Source organism: Podarcis pityusensis, assembly GCF_964106645.2.
Source record: "Podarcis pityusensis genome assembly, chromosome: 15".
NCBI classification, from domain to species: domain Eukaryota; kingdom Metazoa; phylum Chordata; class Lepidosauria; order Squamata; family Lacertidae; genus Podarcis; species Podarcis pityusensis.
The window spans coordinates 7810363-7835488 of record NC_138040.1 but is presented as its reverse complement, the minus strand read 5'-3'; the positions used below and the strand labels follow the sequence as shown (position 1 = coordinate 7835488).

At 42.4% G+C, this 25126-nt stretch overlaps 1 protein-coding gene across 46 annotated transcripts in view; it reads left to right on the top strand.

Moving 5' to 3' along the window:
• MSI2 (musashi RNA binding protein 2) overlaps window positions 1–25126 on the top strand; it is a 448144-nt gene that overhangs the window by 315611 nt on the left and 107407 nt on the right. The window contains exon 1 of one of the 46 annotated variants that reach the window (XM_080983092.1): window positions 86–106. The exons of the other annotated variants lie outside the window; for them this stretch is intronic. The gene's annotated coding sequence lies outside the window, so the exon portion shown is untranslated. Of the gene's footprint in view, window positions 1–85; window positions 107–25126 lie in introns of those variants that run through there. 46 annotated transcript variants of the gene reach the window in all.

Sequence of the window (25126 nt, the reverse complement as noted above, 5' to 3'; positions counted from 1 at the left end):
AGAGGCATACTGTCTCTGGCAGTGGAGGGAGAGCATAATAATGGCTAGAGGAGAGAAAGAGCTAAATAGCCGTTGGTTTCTGCGAAGCCACGTCTAATATGTGTGTGTAAGTTTAGACCTATACAATGTGAACCTATATACCTGCCTTTATCATCTGTTCTGGCTGGCGGCAATCCTGAGGTCTCCCTAGGGAGAGGGGTGCCCTTCCCTCCCATGAGATCTTCAACTGAGGCATCTGTGGCCCTCCGAATGTAGTTGGATTCCCAATATCCATTGGTTCCACCCCACTTGGCCATCGACCAGGGTTGGTAGGGCTGGAGAGCCACAGGTACCCTATTCCTGCTTTAAGTGGAGAAAGTAAGAGTGGCTAGGACCCTCCTTAGTACTAACTTATGGTATCTCCCCATAAGTTAGTACTTATGGCTCAGGGAAAAAATGGAATTTCATTCATGTCAGTCGATAAGGGAAAGAGAGCACCTGACGGGTAGGCCAGCATTTGAGTTAGGAAGCATTTTTATTTCATTGCCCTTCTTATTTTTATTTGGAGCTTTGTGTTTCCTTGTAAGTAATTTTGAACAAATGAATTCTTTCTATTTTCAATTGCTTTGGCATTGCAAGGTGAATGTGGATAATTAGGTTTGCTACTCGGGAGTTGTTTGAATCAAATCAGACATGTTTATTTTTTAACTGGATTCCAGCTTTTATGATGTTTGTTTCTCTTTGCCTGTTTAAATTAATAAGAGTGGACACAATCCGCTGAAATCTTCCCCTTCGTATGACTCGTGGAAATGAATGGGCGCCATCTTCTGTTCAATACATCTTTTAGTAGGAGAACTTCCCAGTGGACTGTGCCTTTAGGAATAATTTTCTCCCCTAATTACTGTGTTTGACAGAGTGGATATTGGCTGCCGTGTACTGATAACCTTGAATCTACTGAGACTCGTTATGCATCGCTATTATGCATAATATTTCTAATTCTCATTTTTGTACAAGTTGGGCCTTTAGGATCCCAAACTGTTCTCTGAGGTGCTATTTGGCTCTCACATGCTACTGCCAGGCCTATTTTGGGAGTGAAGAGCTGCAGTTGAGGAAGGTCTCCTCTGGCAGCCCGTTGATGGCGTTCCCATAGACAAGGAGCCAATTTTGAAATAAGTGGATCCCACAGACAAGCTGTTGTCATTTTCCCCTGCTTTTGTTTCATTTTTAAAACGTTGCTATCAACCAGTTGGAATATGGGCTGTGAGTATCGCAGGGAGTAATCTAATTAGTATGAAGTCAATTCACTCGTTCCTTTTGTGTCTCGTGATTAAATAAGTGGGAAAATGGCTTGAAAATTAGGTGCTAGAACGACCCAATTACATTTCTGTAGCTTTTTGTATTCAATTTCATAAACAATTTTGCTCTTCACTGGTTAATCAGTGAATGTCTTTTTTCAGTTTGAAAAGCACTTTTGAAATTATAATGCAATTAAATTGTGTGTGGATGTTCTGGCATAGTGAATGTGAAAGCTCTGGGCCTGGCAGGCCGCCATATTGTACCTTGACAGTTATGAGTTCCCAAGCTTGGCAGCTTGTGTGTGTCATCCATAATATTGGCCATGCTGGACTACTGTGTAAAGTACAGCTGCTTCGACCAGTTGTCATCCAAGAATGCCATATTCAGTCCCCTGTCTCTACATGCCACTTTTCTTGTGACCATGTATGCGTTGTGCTAACATGGCTTCCAACACTTGTCGGATGAAAAACAGGTACACTTGTTTCACGATCCATGAACCTCTCGGACAAGTCCCAAACAGGGGGAAAAAACATACAGGTGTACATGCTTGTATTCACCTAAAGACTGTTTTGCACATTGTGCACAGCCAACCCCAGTTTACCACTGTCTATACATTCAACAGCAAGTTGCAGTTCTCCAACAGTTCTCCAACAGGTCCACCTGAATGTGAGGTAGCCAGATCTGTGCACTATTATTTTGTAGGCATACACCTAAGATGTGTTAAATGTTTACCTGTGCATGAAGCAAACCACTCAAGTAACTAATGACACGACTGTGTTAAGGGAACTGCAGTTTATTGTAATGCGGAAACAAGTAAGCCACTTTCATAAGTACCAGCATCTTGCACACCTTCTTAAACTATCTTCAAAATGTGTTTATTCTTCTTGAAAGTACTTTTTCTCCTACCAACTGCAACTCTTTCCCTTGTATAAGCCTAGCTCCTCAAAGACTTTAAAATTCAAAAGAAAGACACTAGCAAAGATATCATGCCAGGTGGCAAAGCTGCGTATGGGTACACTGGAAAAGATACTTCCGTATTAGGTATGCTTTGGGTGCACATGGGAAACTGGAGCAAATAATTAGAAATTAAGCTCCCCTTTTTGCAGAATGAATACCTTTGTGAGCATCTTATCTACATATTTTAAACAATAAGGACATTGTTGTGCAACACCAGCATTACCCAGCAATATTCTCCCAAAATGCCAAAGCCACTCTATGGCTAGATTTGCACATACTTTTTTGGGGGCAAATTTTGCCTGGATTCTGGCCATGCCACCTGATGCCAGTGTGGCCCGTTAGCTGGCCAAGATTTTAATCTTTCTTTCTTTCTTTCTTTCTTTCTTTCTTTCTTTCTGTCTTTAGCTCCTTTAGAATCAGCGTCATCAGGCAGAATGTGTGGATAGTATTGTGCCCAATCATAAACGAGCCTGTGAGGGAAGTTACAACTAGGATTGGCATCTAAGTGAAGGAGCAATATCCATTGATATAGGGTGGTTCTCAACATACAGTTCAATTGCCAAAGAAGCTCCATCTTTCGAAGCTTAGGTTATTTCATCCCCTGGGATGGAAGTGAGAGCTGCCCAATGGAAAAATCCAGGATTTTAGCATTCTTGTGGTTGGGCAGCAAAAATCATCGCTGATGCACTTTCTTACCGAGGTCTCATTTCACAAGAGAAACATTTTTTCTTTTAACGAATACATTTTAAAGTACTATGCTAATGCAGCCCATTATCCACAGTTGTAAGTGGCGGCTGGAGGGGGGGCAGGTTTGTGGCAATGGCTCTCTGTGTGTGTGCTGAAGAGCAGTAGAGGCTTATGACTGTCTTGTAATGTAATCCACTGTTAATATTGCCGGACAGGATGGGACGACTGGAGTTTAGATTTCCCTTCAGCAGCATCCAGTCTAGTTACATTTCTCTCTGCAACCCTCTCCCAGCAAAAACAAAGCACTTAGAAGCCTTGTGCTCCATTGACTTGTGTGCAGACAAGTTGCATTTTTAAAAGCTTAAGAACGAAATAGATACATTTCATACAAAATAAGAGTAGAATTTACCTAATTAGCCGAGAGAGAGAGAGAGAGAGAGAGAGAGAGAGAGAGAGAGAGAGAGACAGAGAGCAGAATGCAATTTAGGCTGCATCAAGGCAGAGAACTTGAACGCGGCAGCATGTCTGCCATCTCCCCACATTCCCTGAATATGCCCAGCCTGTCTTTTTGGCTGTTGGTTGGTTTCTGCTTAGTTCCTTTCTGCGCATGGGGTACAGGTAACTTGCCAGTCACCTGTTTGGCTGGAGTGCCACAGTGTGGGGGTCTCTGTAGAGTTTTGTTTTATATGTTTTGGTTTGCACCATACTTATTGAGCTGATTTAAAGTGTTAATTAATCTAAGGGTTAAAATAGATAAATGAGTATATTCTGTCTCTCTGTCTCTGTCTTGCTCTCTCTCTTTGCAACTCATGTTTTCAGTGGAGCTATCTGTACCTTGTGTTTTGGAAAGGGATTATCGTGAGGTGGGGAGAGCTGAATATTAATATTTCTCTACTGCTCAGCAAAAAAACCTTGCTTTATGGCATGTCAGATATATAAAACTATATCCTTGCAAATGCACGGTATAGCCCGCTAACACTCAGTTATGGTTGTCACTTCTGCAGTTTGATAGTTCATTACTCACAATTTGTGATCATACGTAAGCTATGCCCACTGCAAGTGATTCTTCTTTTCTAGGTCACCATCTTATTACTGTCTTTCAGCATGAAAATCTATTCAGATTTTGCTGGCCATAAAGCCATCTGACCAAGCATACATCCCGAGTGTCTCAGCAGGCTTTATACAAAGGACAGTCATGCACATTATGGACCTGGTCTACATGGGTGTAACCTTTCCTCCATTGCTGTGTTGCTGTATCTCCCAGCACCCATCGGTTGGAGATGAAGAGCATAAAAACCTTTCTGCAAGTTACAAGATTTCATATCTTAAAGACAGTAAGGTCGACTAGATGACCAATTAATAAAAATGAGAGATCTTAGCTACTTGTTGTCATGCCACCTGGTATGCAGCAGCAGTCTGACCTTCAGAGTTGCCTTGCCTTGTAGTAAACATTTGGTTAGTAAAAATTCTTAAGTGAAGCTACAGCTGTCTCAAGACCAAGGCCAGCCCAATACATTTTGGGGCCTGAGGTGAACCACAAACTGGAATCTCCTTCCTCACCAGGGAGGAAATGATGAGTGAAGGATCTACAACAGGAACAAGGGTTGGTGGTGGGGAAATAAAGATCTAAATTGGGATCTGCTGCCTCTTTGCATCCTGCTGCTTGAGGCAGTCATCTCACCTTTCCTCATGGGTACGCTGGCCCTGGCTCAAGATCTAATGAGTTTGTATTAACCAGGAATCACAGGTTTCTTGCTCTCTCACTCTGTGTGTGTGTGTGTGTGTGTGTGTGTGTGAGAGAGAGAGAGAGAGAGCGCGAACCTTGAAATGAAGCACAGGCAGTTTTTGCAATAAAATTATATGAATATTGGTCAGTCTAACAACATCATTATTTCAAGAAACGAGATTTAAATGAATTGTTCCCAAGATGGTAAATGTGTTCTGGACTGGTAGTGTTTAAGAAAGGAAGCGTTAGAAATGCAGACATTGAAATAAAATTTATATTTAAATAATAGCTTCTGATAAAATAGTATTTAATTAAGTTTTTTAAAATACATTTTCTTGCTTTTTTAAAAATTGTCAGCTTATTGTGGAAATGGGATAGAATTGACTTATGTGAAATTAACATGAACTGGAAATACACTGATGTATTCATCCCTATTAAACACAGACTATACTCAAGTCTTTCCTCCTGCTGCTATCCAGAAACCACACAGGCAACCAAGACCATGTGCCTGTTGGACTGCAGCTCTTGTCAAAGAGTTAATAAATTTAATTTGTTCTTTGAATGATTCACAGTACAATCATATACATGTGTACTCGGTGGTAAGCCTAATTGAAATCAATGTGGATGAGTCTCATATAAGTGAGTTATGATCCAGGGGTTGAAGCAATTCCTGCATCTGGAAAAAGCCTTTTTAATTTAGGGAAGGGGGAAGGCAAGCAACAGTGGGGAGGGGAGAGATGTATAAAATTATGCACAGTGTGGAGGAAGTGAATAGACACGAGGTTTTTCTTTCCTCTCTCTTAATACTAGATTTAGGTCAGTCAACAGTAGGTACTTATTCCTGTAGTGTATAGCTAAACTATGAACTCCATAAGATGAAGTGATGGGCACCAAACTGGTTGGCTGTAAGAGCAGACCGGTCATGACAGCTATATTACCTCCAGCCCCAGAGGCAATATGCACTGGGTACCAGTTGCTGGGGAATATGAGCATGAGGGTGCTGTTACACTCGGGTCCTTCTGGCAGGCTTCCCTTAGGCATCTGGATGGCCACTGTGAGAACAGAGTGCTGGCCTTTGATCTAAATCTGCAGCCAGACTCTTATAGAGCTGTATCTCATGAATCATCTCCATGGTGGGATAGCTGTGCCCGGCCATTCCGGCGGCAGCTGGCGAGTTTTTTCTCCCACTCCCCTCCAAGCTTTTGTGAATTGCAGTCATTTACATCGGGAACAAAAGTGTAAAAGCGCCATCATTAAAGGTGAAGAAAGTGGTTATAGAAATAATGACTTGCTTGGCAGCTTTTAACAAGTCAGCTAATAGAATTGGGTGCCCTTGGCTTAGGACTCTAACCTTCTTTAAGTGATCATTACCGGACTAATAAAGACCCCTGGAACAGGCCGTTACAACTTAATTGAGACATAGAGTCCTGTTGGGCGTGTGCTGTGCCTCCATCTTTCAAGAGGCAGGATCTGTCGCCAATTGGTACCTTACGAGAAATGGGGAGCAGCTTTAATAAGCAATTGGCACATCTGTTCCATCTTGTGCCAGATTAGCTCATGGTGGCTGTACATGCCTTTAGCTCTTGGCTGCTTGTTGGTTGTGTTTTGATCTGAGGCAAAGCTATGATCTGTCAGGGCAGGGGGTTGATGGAAGAGGAAGGGGGTGCAATTTTCTAGCTTATCTCTCTGACACATATATTTTTGGCAATTGATTCAACGAAGAAAAGGACAAGACTCCTGGGAGGGTGGTCTTGACCTAGAGACTTCTTGCCTTAGCACTTAAGTATGAGTTCATTTTGAGTGGGACTATATTACGACCTCAGCATATGCAAGACCAACACATTCATATCTCATTGCCTTCTCTGGTGGCGCTCCCTTGAATTTGCACCAAGAGAGACACTTTAAGTGGCTGCTCTATAATTGTTGAACACCCTTCCTTCCCATCTTCCATAAGACTTGCTTTTTTTCCCTTTTGCACTTTGGTTTGTGGGGCAGGGGTCCCAAGACAAAGATTTATGTACTGGGTTTTTGTTATACCTTAAAATGAGAGGTGGAAACTTTAATTATTAAGCCAGCATCTTCTGTTTAGTTACTTTCCTGTGCTCTTTTTGACTGAGCTCTGCAGCTTCACTTTCTGTCTAAGATGGAAATTTGTAACAACCCATCAGATGGGAAATATGCTGAATTGCATTATATTGATTGCTTTCTCCATTAGGTACCTCAAAGAAGAGCCTAACTCATGATTGATAGATGTTGTGAGTGAACCTAAAAGTATGTGGATTGTCCCTTCATTTCACAGTTTGGTTCCAGCAGAAATTTGGCTTCAAAATCTGATCTGGGATTTTTTTTTAAAAAGGAAAGAAAAGAAAAACATTTCCAGGTGGGCTCTGAATATAAGGCAATACACCCCCCCCTTGCCCACTTCCTTTCTCTTTCTTTGGCATGCCAGTTTTCTAGGTAAAGAAAATAAGTTTAATATTCCCTGGCTCCCAGTACATTTCTTGAGTGCAATTCAAAGTGCTGGTTCTGACCTTGAAAGCCCTTAAAGGACTGCCTACTCCCACATGAACCTTCCTCTGAGATCATCCACAGAGGACCTTCTCTGTGTGTCACCTGCCTTCAAGTGTGTCAAGAGGGTGTTTACTGGAGAGGGCCTTGTCTGTAGGGGCAACCAAACTGTGGAATTTATTAAATGAATAAATGATCTCCCACCTGCAGCCTGAAGCAGGCACAGCCCTGAGATTGACTATACCAGTGAACACTAGGCCTAAGCATAAACCCACCTTAGGGTGCTCTGGATTGATATTCCTTTCATGTGATGGTTCTGAGGCATTTGGAGCTAGAGTTATGAAAGCAATGGGAGATTGAGGAGATATGGGTTCATAAGGAAAAGGGCCCCTTGATGGTTATTGCTGAGGATCAACCAGTGGATCACAGCTCTGATATTTAACTTGGATACATTCTCCATCACTTGCAACCAGAATGCTTCTCCCTTGGTGGCGGCAGGCCTCTGTAATAGAACACATGCCAGTTAGTTTGCTGTGTAAACCTTAGCTGCTTACCACCCTCGAAGCATAATATGTCCACCAACCTAACAGTTACCTCACCCAATCCACACTTTACCAGCTTCTTTGTAGCAATATCATAGGGGGCTTTGTCAAAGGCCTTACTTGAAATCAAGATACACTACATCCACAGCATTCTCCTGATTCACCATCAAGGATCCCCTTTCTTCACGAATCCATCTCTCCTCAATTTCCCACTGCTTTCATAACTCCAGCTCCAGCTGCCTCAGAACCATCACATGAAAGGAATACCAATCCAGGAACTCTGTCAAAAAGAAAGAAATTGTAGAGTTCTACACTCAGTCCCCCATCCAACTTGAAACCATACCAAACCCTTAGCTTTGCAAATGTGGTAGCAGTTTTATTTCTGCACCACTAGGTTGTAGTAGAATAATAGAATCTTAGAGTTGGAAGGGATCCCAAGGCTCACTTAGTCCAACCCCTGCAATTCAGGAATCAACTAAAGTATCCATGACAGATGTCCATCCAATCTCTGTTTAAAAAACTCGCAAGGAAGAAGAGTCCACCACCTCTTGTGGCGGCCTGTTCCACTGCTGAACAGCTCTTACTGTCAGAAAGTCCCCCCCCCCATGTATCATCGGAATCTCCTTTCTTGCAACTTGAAGCCATTGGTTCGAGTCCTACCCTCCAGAACAGGAGAAAACCAGGTACAGCGGAACCTCGGTTTTGAAACGTCTTGGAAGTCAAACATTTTGGTTTTCGAACGCCAAAAACCTGGAAGTAACTGCTTCAGTTTTCAAACGCTTTTCAGAAGTTGAACATGCCACGCGGCTTCCAGAAGTAAATGCTACGGTTTTCAAACATTTCGGAAGTTGAATGGTCTTCCAGAACAGATTATGTTTGAAAACCAAGGTACCACTGTAGTTACCTGGGTCTTCTCTCCCCCCCCCCCCCCTTTTGAAGATGGGGACAACATTTGCCCACCTCCAGTCTATTTTGCTCCTCAGGAATTTTTTAAAAGCTTTTTCACACCAGCACTGGGATCCAGGGAAAAGTTGCCTCCATTTCTTATATCTCTTTCGCCTTCTACGGCTTTGAACATATGCCCCCTCCATTTATTTTTATTATTTTGTCTGGTTGGGGGAAATGAGCATTTCCACCCCTTTTATCTGAGAGATGTTCTGGGTTAAGACCCTGAGTTATGCTGAGCCACGAGCATTAAAAGCATGCCAGATCAAGCGCAAGCATTTCTGATGGAGTAGTTTGGGCTCCCCCCCCTTCCTTTAGACGCTTTCCCCTCTAAATGTAACATAATCTAATAGGCTTACAGTTGTTCTGCGCAAATCTCTGTAGCAAATGAAAAAGCTTAAGAGAAGCATGAAATGGCCTTGATTGTTCTAAGAGGGACACTTTAAAGCCCTGGGATAAAGTGTAAATCATCCATCCTTTGGTTACAGAAAGTCTCGGTTCAGGGTTTATTTTTTCCACTGAAAAGAAGAAAATAGCTTCATAGGTCTCTCCCTTGCATTGCTGCTGAAAGAGTAATGTGTTTCATTTCTCTCAAAGTGTCACTCGGGATGTTAATATGCCAAAAAGGTATATGGATAGGTAGGCTGGGACTTGTTTTGAACAGCAGAACCTGCTGCTGCTTATGGGGCTTGTTGTTTATCCAAGAAAACTAGCCCTGTGGCCCAGGTGGAGCCTCGGTGAGACACTTACGAGTTGCTGACATTCTCTGGTGGGTCTTCTGTGCCTTCAACAGTTGTGTTCCAAGTAAAAAAAAAATCCAGCCAGGTTCAGGTTTTCCCATCACTGAAATATATTGATTGGGAAAGATTCATCTGTCGATTTGATGTCTCACACTGAACTGCTAAAGGCAAAGGTGCCCAGCCAGAAAACATGTGCTACAAGTCCCTCATGTTTACAAAGGCTGCATTTGTACTAACACTAAGCCATGGTTTGTTTTAAGCATGGTATGTTTAATTAGATGAGTAATATAATTACAGTTTGTTTTGCCTAATATTGGTATTATTTTCTAATTAGTAGACATTTATGGTGGAGCACTGAGGCAAACTAGAGTTAATCCAGAATACTATGTTTGGATGAGAAACCAGTTAACAGAAGCAGAGGTGAAGGTTCATAAGTCAACCTTAACCAGAATTTCATTTTCTGGTTTGTTGGCCACAAACTAACCATATTTACTTGAGCTGGTAGGTTCAGATGTACAAACAAACCATAGTTAAGCTAAAGAAACCATGGCTTAGTGTTATTTGTGAAACAGATCATGGTATAAATCTCTAATGTCACTCATGCCCAGCTTCAGAGGGAAAGGTGAGACCCCCCCCCCAAAAAAAAATAAACCAGCCTGGCTGGGACCGACTTCCATTTGACTCCTCACCTCTCAGGACTGTCTTCATCAGCAGCCATTTTCCTGGCTATATCTGAAAGGGAAGTGAGACAGAGAAGGCTCCCTTCCTGCAGTCTAGGCATAACCAATTGCCATTTGGCTTTTCCATTCCCAGAACTATCTCCTGCAATTCAGTTAATGCAATTCAATTCCTAATGAAAGACCTTGTGCCCACAAGAGGTTCTCACACCAAAGAAATAAAATAAATATTGGTTTATTACATGAAATTAAAGTGACAGAAGAGATAAAAGTTGCGTCAGGCAGCAAAATTACAATTTAAGCAGGCAGCAAATCCTACAGTACATACACACCTTGATCTAAAGACTGAAAGAACCTCTAACTATTCTCAAAAGCCTACAGAAAGTGTGCATGACAATTTTGCCACAGAACCCATGCTAATAGTGATGCAAAAAAAGAAAAGGGGAAAGGCATATCTGTCCTGAAGCAAAGCATGGTGTGCCAGGCTGGTCCCTGAGAGCGTAGGGTGAAAAGGGGCTTTCTTGAAGCTTTGAAAGCCAGCCAGCCATTGAAAGTGATGTTGGGTTTAGGTACAGATTTGTACATTTTAATGGAGAAGGGAAGGGACCTTGAGATGAGCAATTCTTAGAAACTGAATGAATACAGTGGTACCTTGGGTTACGTACTTAATTCGTTCCGGAGGTCCGTTCTTAACCTGAAACTGTTCTTAACCTGAAGCACCACTTTAGCTAATGGGGCCTCCTGCTGCCGCCGCGCCGCCAGAGCACGATTTCTGTTCTCATCCTGAAGCAAAGTTCTTAACCCGAGGTACTATTTCTGGGTTAGCGGAGTCTGTAACCTGAAGCGTCTTTAACCTGAAGCATTTGTAACCCGAGGTACCACTGTATAATTCTAGTGACCAATGACTAAACTACTGCTTCTTGTTTGTTTCCTGTCTTAAGTTATCTTACTATTTGTGCAGCAACCATTCTTTAACAGGAGTTGTTCAATAGATTTTGCTGGTAACTATATTGCATGTGTACTGATCTTTACACAAAGTATTAGGAGCTCAGGGTGTTTCCTCTATGCCTTCCAGGACACGTTAGAGATAAGACTCAAGTTCATCATGGGGATCTCTTTTCATATTAAGCTATGCCAAACTTTACTCATGTCATGATCTACAGTAACAAACCATAGAAAAATTTAGATTGGCACACTTCTGTTCACAGTTGGTGCCTCAGTTGTGCTTATTTTTTTCTCCCTTCCTTTATTCCCTTTTGCATTGCAATCCTAAACATGTCTACTCATAAGTAAGCCCTGTCTAATTCACTGGCATTTACTCCAAGATAAGTGGGGTTAGGATTGCAGCCTTAAACACTATTATAAAATATGAGTTGCCTTATTTTGGCAGAAAGGCAGTATATAAGCATAGTAAATAAATGTTCTCTGCTCTTCCTTAATTGTTACAAGGTTGACAAGGCTGATGTTAGACATTTACTGGGTGACCCTGGGATGGACAAAGCCTTCTGCTGCTACTGCCCAAACTTTGGCTATATTACAGTCTTTCTTCTTTCCTCACTTTCTGGACTGGTCATTTTGGAGTGTTCTTTAGAGTCTGAGGAAGAAACTTTCACTTCCTCGGATTGGAAGCTTTTGCAGACAACATAGGCCTGTTTCTTTGTAATCTCTCTTTTATATCATTGTGTGGATAATCTCACGTTTTCAGTATCTGAATATGGTTTGTGCTTCCCAGTTTCCACCTTTTAATTGGTGGTGGTTTAGTTTAAAATTAGGAGAAGGTCCGATGAGTAGTTGAACCAGAGCCCTCACAGCCTTCTCTTGCATCAAGGAGATATTCTGGGATGGAAAAGGTGTGTTTCTGTGGAGCCTCATCTGCCCTTCACTTTGAATTGCTATCTTTAAGCCATTCACTTAGAACTCTGTATATTGCTGTTTTACCTCTACTGGGCCCATTTTGAACATCTTAATAGCTCAGTGTGCTATTCAGGAGGTCATGCGCCAATGAGATTAAAGCATGGATTGGATGGTGCCCTACCCTTTGTTTTCAATATTAGGTTTCAGAAGCCAGGTTACGATAGCCGAAAGTCATTAGAAATGTGTTTGTGAGTATCCCTCTGATAAGCCCTTCTTTTCAACCAAAGAACATTTCCCATTTAGACTGAAAGTGAAGTGTCATCTGCTTGCAGTATTGTTAATCTGTTATTAAGCCACTAAAAAAAACCACCCTAGCCTGGGTGCTTCATTGCCTCTTTGCTTAGCCGTGAATAGAATTATGCATCATGAATAAAAAGTGCTGTCAACATACATTGCTTTCAAAACACTCAAGCATATGGTATGTGATTATCTGTATTGTCAAATGCAATGAAGTGAGTTTGGCTATAATAAAAAAATGTAATATTTCAGAAATTTGGTAATAAACTGTGGAGAATTGACAGCAGCTTTCTCAGGGCGGGCATGGCTTTGCCCCCTCCCTCCCCCCTCCCGTCTTGCCCTCTCCCCACTCTCCCTCCCCCACCCCTTTTTGGGAACATAAATAGGAGATATGCAGTTTCAGTTCCGGTCTGGTCAAAGGGCTAACGCAAGTGGGTCCAACATATGGCCCTCAATACCTTTTTGTGCGGTCCCAAGCAACATTTGACACCGCCTCCGCACTGCCTCCCAAAAGAGTAAGCAAGGCGCTGGGCTTTGGGAAGGAGGCGTGAGGCTCTGATAGGGTCCTAGAGTCCTCCAGCCTTCTTCCCAAAGCCTAGTTAACGCTTTCTCAGCTCAGGAAGGAGATGGGAGGACTCTAGTATAAGGTTACCAGACCTCCCATTTCCAGGGAACAGTCCCCGGATTTACAAACCAGTCCCCTGACAAAATTCATTAAAGTTGAAAAGTGTCCCAGGATTCATTGAAAAAAATCTGGTAACCTTACTCTAGTACCCTGCCAGAGCTTCACGCCTCCTGGCTTTTTAGAAAGGCAGCCCAAGGGCGCTCTCTCTCTCTCTCTCTCTCTCTCTCTCTCTCTGTGTGTGTGTGTGAAATTATAGCCTTGCTCTCTCTCCCCCCAACTGCACGAGAAGGTTCCACATCAAAGTACTCTTGCAGCCCACTTGGTATGAAAAATCGGACCGCCCTGGGCTAAAGGGGGGAAATGTCCCTGCTCCATTTTGAACCTCTTAATTAAATGTGATGCTTCGAGACATCAGCCAAGGACTATAAGTTTAGATGGAGCACGGTGTTAAATACAAGGGTGTAGTTTTTGAAAGTGCTTGCATGGCATTTTATTTTGTGTAGTTCTCCATTAGAAATGCATGTTTTGCCAAAAGGCAAAATAAAGTCCATAGCCCAAGCTTTCTGCAGCAATGGACTGTGCAGTCAAGTTTCCCTGGAGGGATTGTTTGTGGCACAGGCCAATATTGATTGGTCCCGTATGCCAAAGCATCATAGTGTTTCTTTAGACAGACAGGATTGGCATCTCAAGATTTTGGAAATGTAGACTGCTGTTATCTCAGTATGGCTTTAGGATCCATCTTTTAGCATCTGAATTTGAAAATGTTCTACAACAAAAATCGGAAGGAAGCAGAAACTCATCTCCATTTCATGCTTTGCAAGAATTAAAGCTTGAGCCCTAGCAGGGTGTGATTGTTTAGCTCGGATCATGCTTGCTGCAGTGTTCCTCCTGCTCTGTGTGCGCTTTCCACAACCACCCCCCTCCTCCCTCACACCTTTGAATGAGCTCTCTTGCAAAAGCCATCCAGGAGAGCGGAAGAGAATTGGAACAAAAAGAATTGGAGCAAAAGCCAGAGAATATTGTTGCCCTTTTATCCAGCTGTGTTACTGACCTCAGCTCTCTGCTTTCCTGCTGTGTTTGTATTGAAATGCTAGCACCTTTTTCTGAAGTTCTCGCTCGGAGGCACTTGTCTGCCGATTTCAGTTTTTGAGAGCTTACTCTTGTGGCCTGGGCTGTGCATTTGCACATCTTAGTGGCAGTCATACCTGTGTCTGTCAAGAGAAACAGCAGCAATGTGTTTCTCGTCCCCCTCCCTTCAGACACCCTTGCGCACTCACCAAAAAGCACCTGCGAGCTAATCTTTTCCCTTGACAAGTGTCATTCACAGACTCACTGTTCAAGAGCTTTAGAATTAAATGAGGTTGGCATTTTCTAGCTTTGGCCACAGCTATGCTTTTCTACCCCCCTCCCCTTTAGCTGAGAACAAGAGGGGGGGAGATTTAATTCACATTGGGAATACACCTTTCAGATGCGATCTTTGGTGTTCTAGGATCATGGTCCTATGCTTGGGGTATACATGTGCTTCCAGGCCCCACTATACATGGCATGGTTGTCTCCAGAGTTGAGAGGTCACTGGAAAAGTGTTGTCCTGTTTCACTCCCCCCCCCCAAAAAAGTGCAACTGAGCCTCCCGTTAAAAAAAAACCTTACACTATATTTAACTGGTGAAGGGTACATTGAGCAGCTTTTGGCCACCATGTTTTTTTGCGGGGTGGTGATTCCACCTCCACCCCAGGCAATGGCTCAGAACAATTATTTCCAGGGCACCAGAAAGTAAACCAAGATGATGACTGGAAGCTGAGAAGCATCAGAGCAGTGGAAAACAAAAACAAAAGATGTGTAATTTTGTTGAAAGGGGGTCCTAGCCAGTCTTCAGCTGCTCAGGTGCTAAGTGGCTAACATTTGCCTGATGTTTACCTTGATGCCCAGTATCCGGTTCAAACTCTGTTATTTGTTATTTTACTCTTACGTATTGTAAAGAATCATTGAACACAGCTGAGGTTACTAGTCCTTAAGATCCTGCTCAGCTGAAATTGTGACCTTTCCATTAAAAATGGGTTGTCTGCTGGGGCTTTACAAACGCAAATCACCTCATGTGATAAAAGGACGTGCAATATCTTGTCCCCACCACTGTCCAAAACCTCTTTCTGCAGTTTTGAGCTGGATAATGAAGAAATATTACTCCCCTGTTGTCATGCCCTTTCATATGATTTCTTGCCAGGTGATCTTTTTCAAGTCTGTATTTACTTTGTCTGTCCCGTTGCCTGCACTTAAGTTAGTTCAGCTTGCGCAGGAAAGAAATGCTGTCTTTCTGCTGCCCCATTATTCATGCACCTGCTTTTTGTTTACACCGCTAGCTTTGGCAGCTGGCTGCTGTAAACTGTAATAAAATGCCTTTAAAAAAATGAAGAAATGTGACCAGACAAGCTGGGCATAATAATATTAAAGCCAGCGTCAATTAATTTTTTCCTCTCCTTGATAAACGAGCCCCCGTTCCATCCATTAATAACGAGGGAAGCAACAAGAAAAGTTGACACTCTTTTAATTTATTTTCTCAACTTGCCTGGTCATATTCTTCCCCATTGCAAAGCTTACTAGTGCTGCTGGGAATTGCAAGTGGCTTTCGCACAGTCGATGCATAGATTGGTGTGAATCAATATGGCTCTGCTTTATTCACACATTCCCCCGTAATCAGGAGGGGAAACCTTACTTAGTAAGCTATCTAGCGGCTGAGGCTGTCAAGCTGCCTTATAATAATAATAATAATAATAGTAAGAGATCCTGCATGTTGCATTATTGGAGAGGAGAAATTGGAAGTTGTATGTGCTTTTCTTTACCTGCTGCTTAGATGCAGAAAAAATCAAGATGATAATGATGTTGGCAAGAAGGTTGTCAGAGCAAGCAGTTTGGAATTTCAACACAGCTTTTACAGTAGGAGGTTTCATCTGGTTTGAGAAAGAGTCCAATTTGCAGCTCCATCTGGCTCAAGGTCCAGTTCAGTTTTGGCCACACTTTCTGCAACCCCTGTGCATGTCAGAGGATTCGAGGAACTTTTCTAGGGCAGGGCATGGGAACCACTGGTCAGTCCTGCTAAGAGTATAAGAAGAGCCTGCTGGATCAAGCCACTTGGCCAGGGGTGCCCAAACTTTTTTCAAAAAGGGCCAGATTTGATGAAGTAAACATGTGTGAGGGCTGACCCTGTCACATGGGCCAGATAGAATCTACTCATCTTCCTGTTATTGCAGTGGCTAGCCAAATGCCTATGGGAAGCATACAACCAGGGCCTGAGTTAAATGTTTGCTGTTGTAATTGTTGCTCTGCAGTGCTTGGCCCTCTCACACAGTCTCAGGTAGTTAAATCTCTGCATTGGAGAAGAGGGGCATCTTGTCTGAGGTGTATGTGCGCATGGCTGTGCTCCCGTGTGAACACTAACCCATCATGCAATACACAGCCTGCCAGCTGCTGAGGTATTGAAATAATATTTACCTGGCTGCCAGAGCAGCTTACAAAAATCAGTAGTAAGAGAGTCCCTCCCCTCAGGCTTACACTCTAAAAGACACAGCACACACAAGGAAAATAAGAATGGGAAGGAAGGAGGGGAAAAAGGAAGCCCAGGCACCAGTTCTTAAAGTTATAGTTCTTATAAAGAGGGCAGTTGTGCTTTTTGGAGTGAAATTTTAGCTCTTCATAATTGTAGAACTAGTAGAGTAATTTGGAATAAATTATAAAAAAAATTGTTCTCTGTGTGGATTTCTATCTGCATCCAGTGAGAGATGGTGCAGGGTGGCGGAATACCTGTTAAGATATGAGTGTCGGCAACAAGATTAGAATAAGACAGCACCAGACTTGTGCTTCTGGTCTCCATTGGGGACAAAAACCATCCTGCAACCCTGGCTCCGCAGCAGTCGAGGCACTGCATGAATCAGCAGAGAGAGTGTGCTCTTGGGAGGTCTTGCTGCTTAATTAGCTGGGCTGCCTAGGAATGATGCTAAGGGACTTGTGCACCAGTCTCAGCAGCAATTTCACCTCCAGGGCTAAATTATTCAGTTTGTTATGGTTTCGTTGCTCAGCACAGTGCACACCACTTTTCCAGTACACACCAACCAAAAACGAACTCTCTACAGTCTGTGAGAAGGACCTCCCATGTCCCCACACTGTGTTCTCACATACTTCTTTGCAATTGGTAGCCATCAGAGAACTATGGAGGGGCTACTTAATGCTTCTAGAGATAATCTATTCCCAACACTCTCAGAGTAAGAAGTTGGCATCCGCAAGGGGCTTGCACAAGCATTCCTTAACTACTTTGAATTTCCTCCCCCCCCCCTTGAAGTATTAAAATATTTAGACTAGTTTTTAGGAAATTGATACATGGTATATATCTAAAGCAAAAATTTGCTTAAATGGGATTTTGCATTTGAACTGAGTAAAGGGACAAGGCAACAATGCCCTTTGTTTTAGCTTTGGAAACTCTTGCTATAAAGGAAACTATTAAGATAACTGGGGTTTAGATAAAAAGAAATAAGGTAAATAAAATTGTATGCAGATGTTATAGTGTTAACTGTTACAAAACCTCTCAAATCTCTGAAAGAGTGAGAATATTATTGAAATATATGGATCATTAGCTGGATATAAATTAAACAGAGATAAAACTGAAATATTAAGTATCAATAATAAAACCAAAAACAGATAAGAGAGATGTTTAGCTACAGCTAGAGGACAAAACCGATTAGGTATCTTAGAAGAAAAATAACAAATAAGATAGATGAATGAATATTTCATTAAATAAACAATGGAAGAAATTCAATTTATCCTTTTGAGGGCAGATTTTCTGCAGTAAAAATGATACTACTACTAATATATGTTTGACACACACAGAGACACTCACGTACAAATGTTTCAAATCAATTTCTTTCATTAAAATATCTACTCAGCAAATTATCAAACAGCAGTAATGTTTGTTAGAACTCTTAAGAAACCCTGGAATTACATCTATTATTTTATAGGATCATTCTTCTGGAAAAACAGTGGGGCATTCTAGGGAAGAGGGAATAGCATCTGGCAGCAGCAGGGGACTGAGAGGAGCACCACTGAGCACCAACCTCCTGCTATTGAAATCTGCCCCTGCTCCCTGAAAAAGCTGAAATCCCATCCCTACCCCACTCAGTTCACAGCAGGCAAATAGGGTCATGCATCCCTGATTAAGTAGGCTACTCTGTAGTTGAAAGCCTGGAAGCTGAGGATACACACACACACAAGTGAAGTGTGGCCTTGGGGTTCTCCCCAGGCGACATGCTCTTCTCACGCAGCAGCCCTCACTGGTCCTATTCCTCACTTTCCCTGAGTAGTTTTGACTGTCTCAGTTGTTCTTGCTCTGTGATAATGCTTCTTGCTTGCCTGGATGGGATGGAGAGGGGCGTGTTTTTCAGGACAGTTAGTGGGAGCACTGGTGCTGTGATTAGGGTATTTTAACACCTTAGCATATGCATTACCATAGAGCAGGTGTAATGGGATGGAATTGTTAACTTTGCACCACTTTCCAGATTTGACTCATCCTTTTCCTCATGTGTTTGCAGAAACCCCTGGCTTTTCTGGAGTAGGAATGTAGCCTACTTTAGGCATCTCCTGTGCACTTCTGCATCTAGCCACACCCTCCACTAAAATGGGCAACCAGAATATTGCTCATGGTGGAATGCTACCCTCAGGGTGAAAAGGGCACCCCTGCTTGTATGTTTCGGAGCTCTGGGAAACAAGCTGTCAATGTTTTTTAACATATTTATGCAAGTAGATTCATCCACACCACTAGAGGGCATACTGGTTCCTGCAGTACCTTCTGTAGTTTACCTCCTTATGTTGAATGGTAATTGTGCAGTGAATTATTACCAAATTTGTTTGCTATGCTGATGTTGTATCTGTTACAGTTTGCTATTTTATTACCACTGATAGGTTGTGTTTGCTGTAAATTGCCTTGAGCACACTTTTATTATGGGAAAGGTGATATATAAATGCATTTGTTAGATTGATTGTTTGTAGAGGACCAGGTTAGTTAAACAGTACGTTTTGGGATAAGTGGCTCATGTTGTTTTGTGCTTACACAAATAATACCTGGGAACTTTTCACCATCAGTTGAAAGCTATTCAGGACAGTTAGTGGGAGCACTGGTGCTGTGCTTAGGGTATTTTAACACCTTAGCATATGCATTACCATAGAACAGGTGTAATGGAATAGAATTGTTAACTTTGCACCACTTTCCAGATTTGACTCATCCTTTTCCTCATGCTGCTAATAATACTTTAACGAGAATTTAAAGCAGCCGTTGCCAACCTGTTGTTCTCCAGATGTTCTGGACTACAACTCCCATCAGCCCCCAGCCAGCTTGGCTAGGAGTTGTAGTCCAAAACATCAGAGGGCACCCGGTTGGTGAAGACTGATTTAAATACATAGTAAAGTATTAAAATATTTAAATGCTTTTTAAAAATATTTTAAGATGCTGTTTCTATTTTTACTATTTTAAAGCATTGGTGGCCTTATAGTGGATTTTCCATGCCACGTCTTGCTTGGCCTTATGCTGCTGCTATGTGTGTGTGTCCGCTCTCACACAGCTGAATAGACGTCCATACTGCGTGTGGTTCAATTACCAGTGTGTAGACAAATAAATCCCGCCAGGTTCAAACCACTCACTGCAGTGTTTCATGGCGGTAGTATCATCCAAGCCATATTTCTGCTAACCTAATACGAGGCCTCTCCAGCAGCCAATGCAAGTATGAAATATAGCTATCTTTGAGAGGGGTGGGGAAAGCCCACCAAAACTCAGCATGCAGAGGCATAATTTTCCCAAGCAATTGGTGCTTGGCGCCTTTGGCATTCCTTATTAACTTTATTTATGGCTTCTACCAATTTCTTTAATTGTTTTAATCATGTGTGGTTTCAGTCATCTGCCCTCAACAATATATCTCTTATTGGCAAGCCTCTCTAACTGCCTGGTGCTGTCAAGGTGGCCGGCAGGGTGGGAGGTGCGGTGGCTAACAGTGGAGCAGGGTTGGAAGTCTTGCTGTGGGATCAGCAATATAGACTCAGCAGCAGCTTTTCCAGACATGTGTAAAACCTTTCCGGAGAAAACTGAAGTTGACATTTCAGATGGGTGCTTATATGTTGATGGATCCCACCATACATGTATGATCTCCAGTATGTGAGTGTTGATTTTCAGGAAAAAAGTGCTGTTCTTATGGTCAAACATGAAAAGCATGCATGATCAGGAAGGAATCCTTTTAGCTGTGCTGGAAAGCAGAAACCTTTTATAGTTGGGGTGCCAGCTCTGGCCCTGAAACCTCTCTAATTTTGGTGGCAGCAGCAAAAAGAGAAAATAAAAAATAAACAACCAACTCCATGTCCTGATCCAAATCTCTTCCATCCAAATCATCAAATTGATTGTTTCATAAGTGGGGAAGGGACCATAATCTCCCCCCAATCAGCTGACCAAATGGCCGTCATTTCTGGTGGTAGTATTATTTTACCAATTGGGGGGTGAGGATGGCTGTTTAAGCGAGTCAGTGAATAAATTAAAACGTGTTGGTCCCAGTTCTGGGGCCAAAATGTGGGCAGATTTGTGCATCTCAGAGAGTAATCCTGTGCATGCTTAATCAGAAGTGAATCTCGTTGTGTACAATGACCTTATTATTTCTATGTGCAGAGATTTGCAGGCTTTGTGAATGAAGCAGTCTCGCAAGGCTTCACTGAATTGGGATGCTACACTGGAGTATAAACCCAGAGATGTCAAAAGAGATGACTCTGGAGTGAGTGCTTTGAGGACTTAAGTTCCCACTCTTGGACCCAAGTTCATCCTCCTTTAAAAGGGTGACTCTGAAGGTTGCCATGCACTTGATCTGATAATGAGGCCGATGCCGAATTCCTTTGGATCATAAAGCAATATAAACAGCTAAAATAGTGCAGAGTACATCAGTCAATTTCCTGGATGATTCACTGAGTTTCAGTGTCCCTCAGGGGCTATTGACTTGCCTCTGAATGAGATGACTTTTTATATATTTCCAGAATTGTTTTTGCTTGTATTTGCTTTTTTCCCCCTTCATTTTTTTTTTAAACCTCCAGACCATGTATTTCTGCCTGTGTCTCTCCTTCAGTGATTTCGCTTGGCTCAGATCACCACATTTTAGGAGCTTTTTTTGTCTTTGCTTCCACCCTCATTATCCTCCCCCCCCCCACACATTTCCTTTTATTTTTTCCTCAAAAAAGATTATTCAAATGTATATGCAGTTTTTCTTCATTTGAATAAAGAGGGAGGGGAGCCACCCTGTTTGACTCTGTTAACTGCTTATCTCTTAAATAGAGCTTGTTAGCTTCCAATAATAGCTTCATTCAGGAGGATGCAGTATAATTTCATTTTAAAAATGCACACTCCTTGACAACCAGATTCCTATTTATGTCACCATTTTAAACAGCCTCTTTTGTTTTGTGTTAATCTTTCTCATACACTTTCGGTGGAATGGGTTTTTCTGTTGTTGACTCTTTGTACCACTCATAAGAAACAATTGTCTGTTTAATCCAGAAAGATTTCTAAGACTTGAAGTAATTTAAAAATGAGTGTGTATTCATTACCTTGACTAATGGGGCATGAAGAAAGGGAAATACGTTTTTTGGGTGTGTGGTATTTTTTGGCATACATTGTACTTGTGTTTCTTAGATTCTGGACAGATGCCTTCCACCCTTAGTTAAGCGCATTCTGGGTTATGATGTTTCCTTTCAGATTAAGTTAACTGTGTAGAGATTCTGGACTTTAGGGGGAAATTATTCAGTTGGGTTGCATTTTAAATACCGAGAGATGTGGGGACCTTGAATCAGCCAATTCTTTGTGGAAATTTTAATAAAGCTTCATTTCAGGTTAAATGTTATTGATAGTTAGATTGCCAGAAAGCTCTCCTGCACAGGGCACATATATGGGCCTTGCCTGCAGGGGAGACAAGCCAAAGGAATGGGATTATGAAAGGGAAAAGACTCAAAAAGAAAATCTGCTCCTTATGTGTCTGTTTTGCAAGTTGGACCTATGAACATAAAAAGATCATGCCAAAAGCCCCTCTAGGGGCCCCTTCTCTGCCCCCCACCCCTCCAGATCTTCCTCTCCTTGGTGTCTGTCCAATGCCAGTGTCCCTTGGGAACTCCAATGGATTTTATCCTGTGGTCAGCACAGAATGGGGAAGCCTCATAAGAGGTGGGCAACTAGCAAGGAGAGACTGAGGGCTTGTCTGCACTTGCCTTTCCTCTGCACTTTCTGGACACGATCCAAGCTTTGGAGCTCTGTGCCTGAGCACCCCCCCCCCCCCACACACACATAGGGCTTTCCTTGCAGAGGCCCACTCTTTGGCAGTCTGTGGTGAACCTGAACTGCTGTTTGCTCCAATTCAGCTGGGGGATGTTTCCACAGGGAGAGTTCTGTGGGGAAGGGGGGGGGTCATACACAGTGCTTTGGGGCAAGGATCTGTGCCTGGAGGGAGTGGGGTGGTAGGTGGGAGTGGGATGGGTAAGCCCTGGGACAGCTACCTCAAACTTAGGCTTTGAATGCTGCTCTGAGTACATGTGAGGAGAATGGAGAAATGGTTTTAAGTCAACTGTAATGTGGACTAGTCCTGTATGATTGATGTTTATGTGTATTTTAATGAACTGAAGAGGCTGATCAGAGTGAAAGCTTATTCATTGGGGGGGAATGGTGTTTGTGTGTGTGTGAATGTAATAATGTTTAGCTTATTTTTGTTGCTGTTTCGTCAATATTGTTTTATAGATGATAAATGCTTTATTGATGATTTGTTAATTATATAATAGGACTTGCGCTGTAATTCTGATGTTTAGCCTTAGTTGCTGGTATGCTAATAGTGTTTAATAGATGTTTTAATAGATTGATGTTTCATTAATTATATGATTTACACTGTTTTATTATGTTATTGTTATTTATGGTGTGTAAACCGCTTTGGGATTCATGGGAATGGAAAGTGGCATGGAAATTCAGTCAATCAATCAGCCGGATGCTGTGCATTATCAGCCAGTGCTCCATGGTTTAGGTTTGGATGGGGAACCTGTGGTCTTCCAGATGTTGCTGGACGACACCCACCATGTAGTGGCCAGTTCATACATCTGGCATGATGGAACCTCCATGCCCAGAGGCAATACACCATGGACTGCCAGATGTTAGCAGCAAACTATGACCAACATTTTCTGCTGCTCAGCTTCCTAAAGGCACCTGGTTAACCACTGTTGTGAAGACAATACTGGACATTTTCCCCGAACTACCAAGGCAATTTCTTGTGTTCACATCTTGCTAAGTAGCTACTGTACATACAGCCTTTCAGGTGCAGACTGTCCATGCTAAGCTTTGGATCTGTATTGTGTGGGTGTTTGAAACACCAGCATCTTTGTCCATCTATTTTTTTAATGGATTGATTTGCTTTTTAATTATTTTTTACGCTTCTCCATTTAGAAGTACAGCAAGCTTGCTCTGTGCTCTTGAGGGGGAGAGACTGTGTCTTCCATTTACCTAAAGGGCTCCCACAAATAGAAACAGAAAGAGATCATTGTGTAGCCTTTAAGACTGTTGTGTTGCATTTTAGTAATAGACACAGATTGTTCAGGACTATGGCTGGGTAGCTGAGAGCGGCTCACATGCTGTGTAACCTATAATAAGCTACATTTTAGGAGCAGCATTTAGAAGTTGCTGTCTCACAAGTGCTGCCTTTGCTCAGAACCAGTTCGGTCTATTAGCCAGGTGCACAGGTTCAGAAGTGTGACCAATGTGTTCTCCTCAATCTCTGCACCTCACATAGTGTGCAAAGCAGGATCAAGTTTCTATATGTTTACTGACCACAGACCTAATGTTCTAGCCCCTGAGCCTGGTAAATACTCTCCTTGCCTTTGCCTTTTGAAACTGCCCATTTAAATTTATTTTAATGCGAATTGTCCGACTTGTCCTCTCCAGGGAAGCTAAATCTGTGGTGACAAATAGGCACCTTTTTTCTCTAGTGCCCATGTACAGTATGTCCATGATTGCACACCAGACACACACATTGCCAGCTATTTTACATACAGTAGCTTCCAGTTTATATTTTGAAATGTTGACAACCTAGTTAGGTATATAGAACTGTGGTTTGTTCTAAAGTGTGCAAAGGAGAGAGGACGGCAGAGTCTTATGAGCTGTGCTGCATTCATGATCACCTGCGTCCTGGAGGGAGAACCTCTGGCCCTGCAGATGTTGTTGAACTCCCATCAGCTCCAACCAGCTTGGCCAGTGGTCAGGGATGATGGAAGTTGTAGTCCAGCAACATCTGGAAGGCACAGATTTCCCATCTTGAACCTAAACAATGAAACATTAACTCTGATAAGCTGCAGGTCCAGAATGCAAAACAATCACATAATTAAAGAGCAGACTGTGTTCTTTTTGAGTCGTGGCTCTTCCAGAAGTCCATAAGTAAACAGCTTTTCATGAGATCAAGTTCAGTTTCCCCCCTCTTGTCAAACCAGGCAACCAGATGTGCTTGAAATGAAGCTGATCTTTAAAAAGCTGAAAACGATTGTTTACAACTTTTGTTGTTGATGATGCTTGTTTTCCCTGAATAGAGTGAGATCTGTACCTGTCTGTACCTGTCTGTACTAATGTCTTCTTCAAAGGAGGTGTTTTTTCAGGTCTGAGAAAATAGGCCAGGCAACACAGATGTTTTGTTTTGGTTCATTTTAAAGAGAAGTCTGAAACTGAAAATCTGTGTCACACGGATCTTTGAAAGTGGCTCAGTGGTTCCCATTGTATGTCAGCCTGAAACTGGATTCCTGAGGTGGACACTCAATTTACCATTGGTTGTTGTTTTTCCCCTCCCTAACCCTTCCAAATGTCCGTAGTACAGAACGCATTGTTTCCTGATTGCTACTGAAGTGGTCAAAGGCCACCGTACAGATGAGCAGCTTGTCTGCAGTGGGGGTTGATTGGTTGTTAGGGAGGCTCCTCCATTTGAGTAGACTATTGCAGATGCTTGTCAGATAGTGCTGGGCATTGAAATCATGCAGATAGGTCTGAGAATAGGGGAGGGAGCTGGTATTACAATTGCTGTTGTTTGTGAGTTATTTTTACATATGTAGAAACATTGCTATGATTTTCTCTTATTCTCCTAAGGGGGAAAAGCATTGGTGGGTGTGGGTGTTTGGGTGTGTATTCCCCATAGGTGGGAGGACACAGTGGACAAACCCTGGCTATTAACCCCTGAGCTTCCTAATGGTGAGTCAGGAGAAATAGTATGATGGATTTGT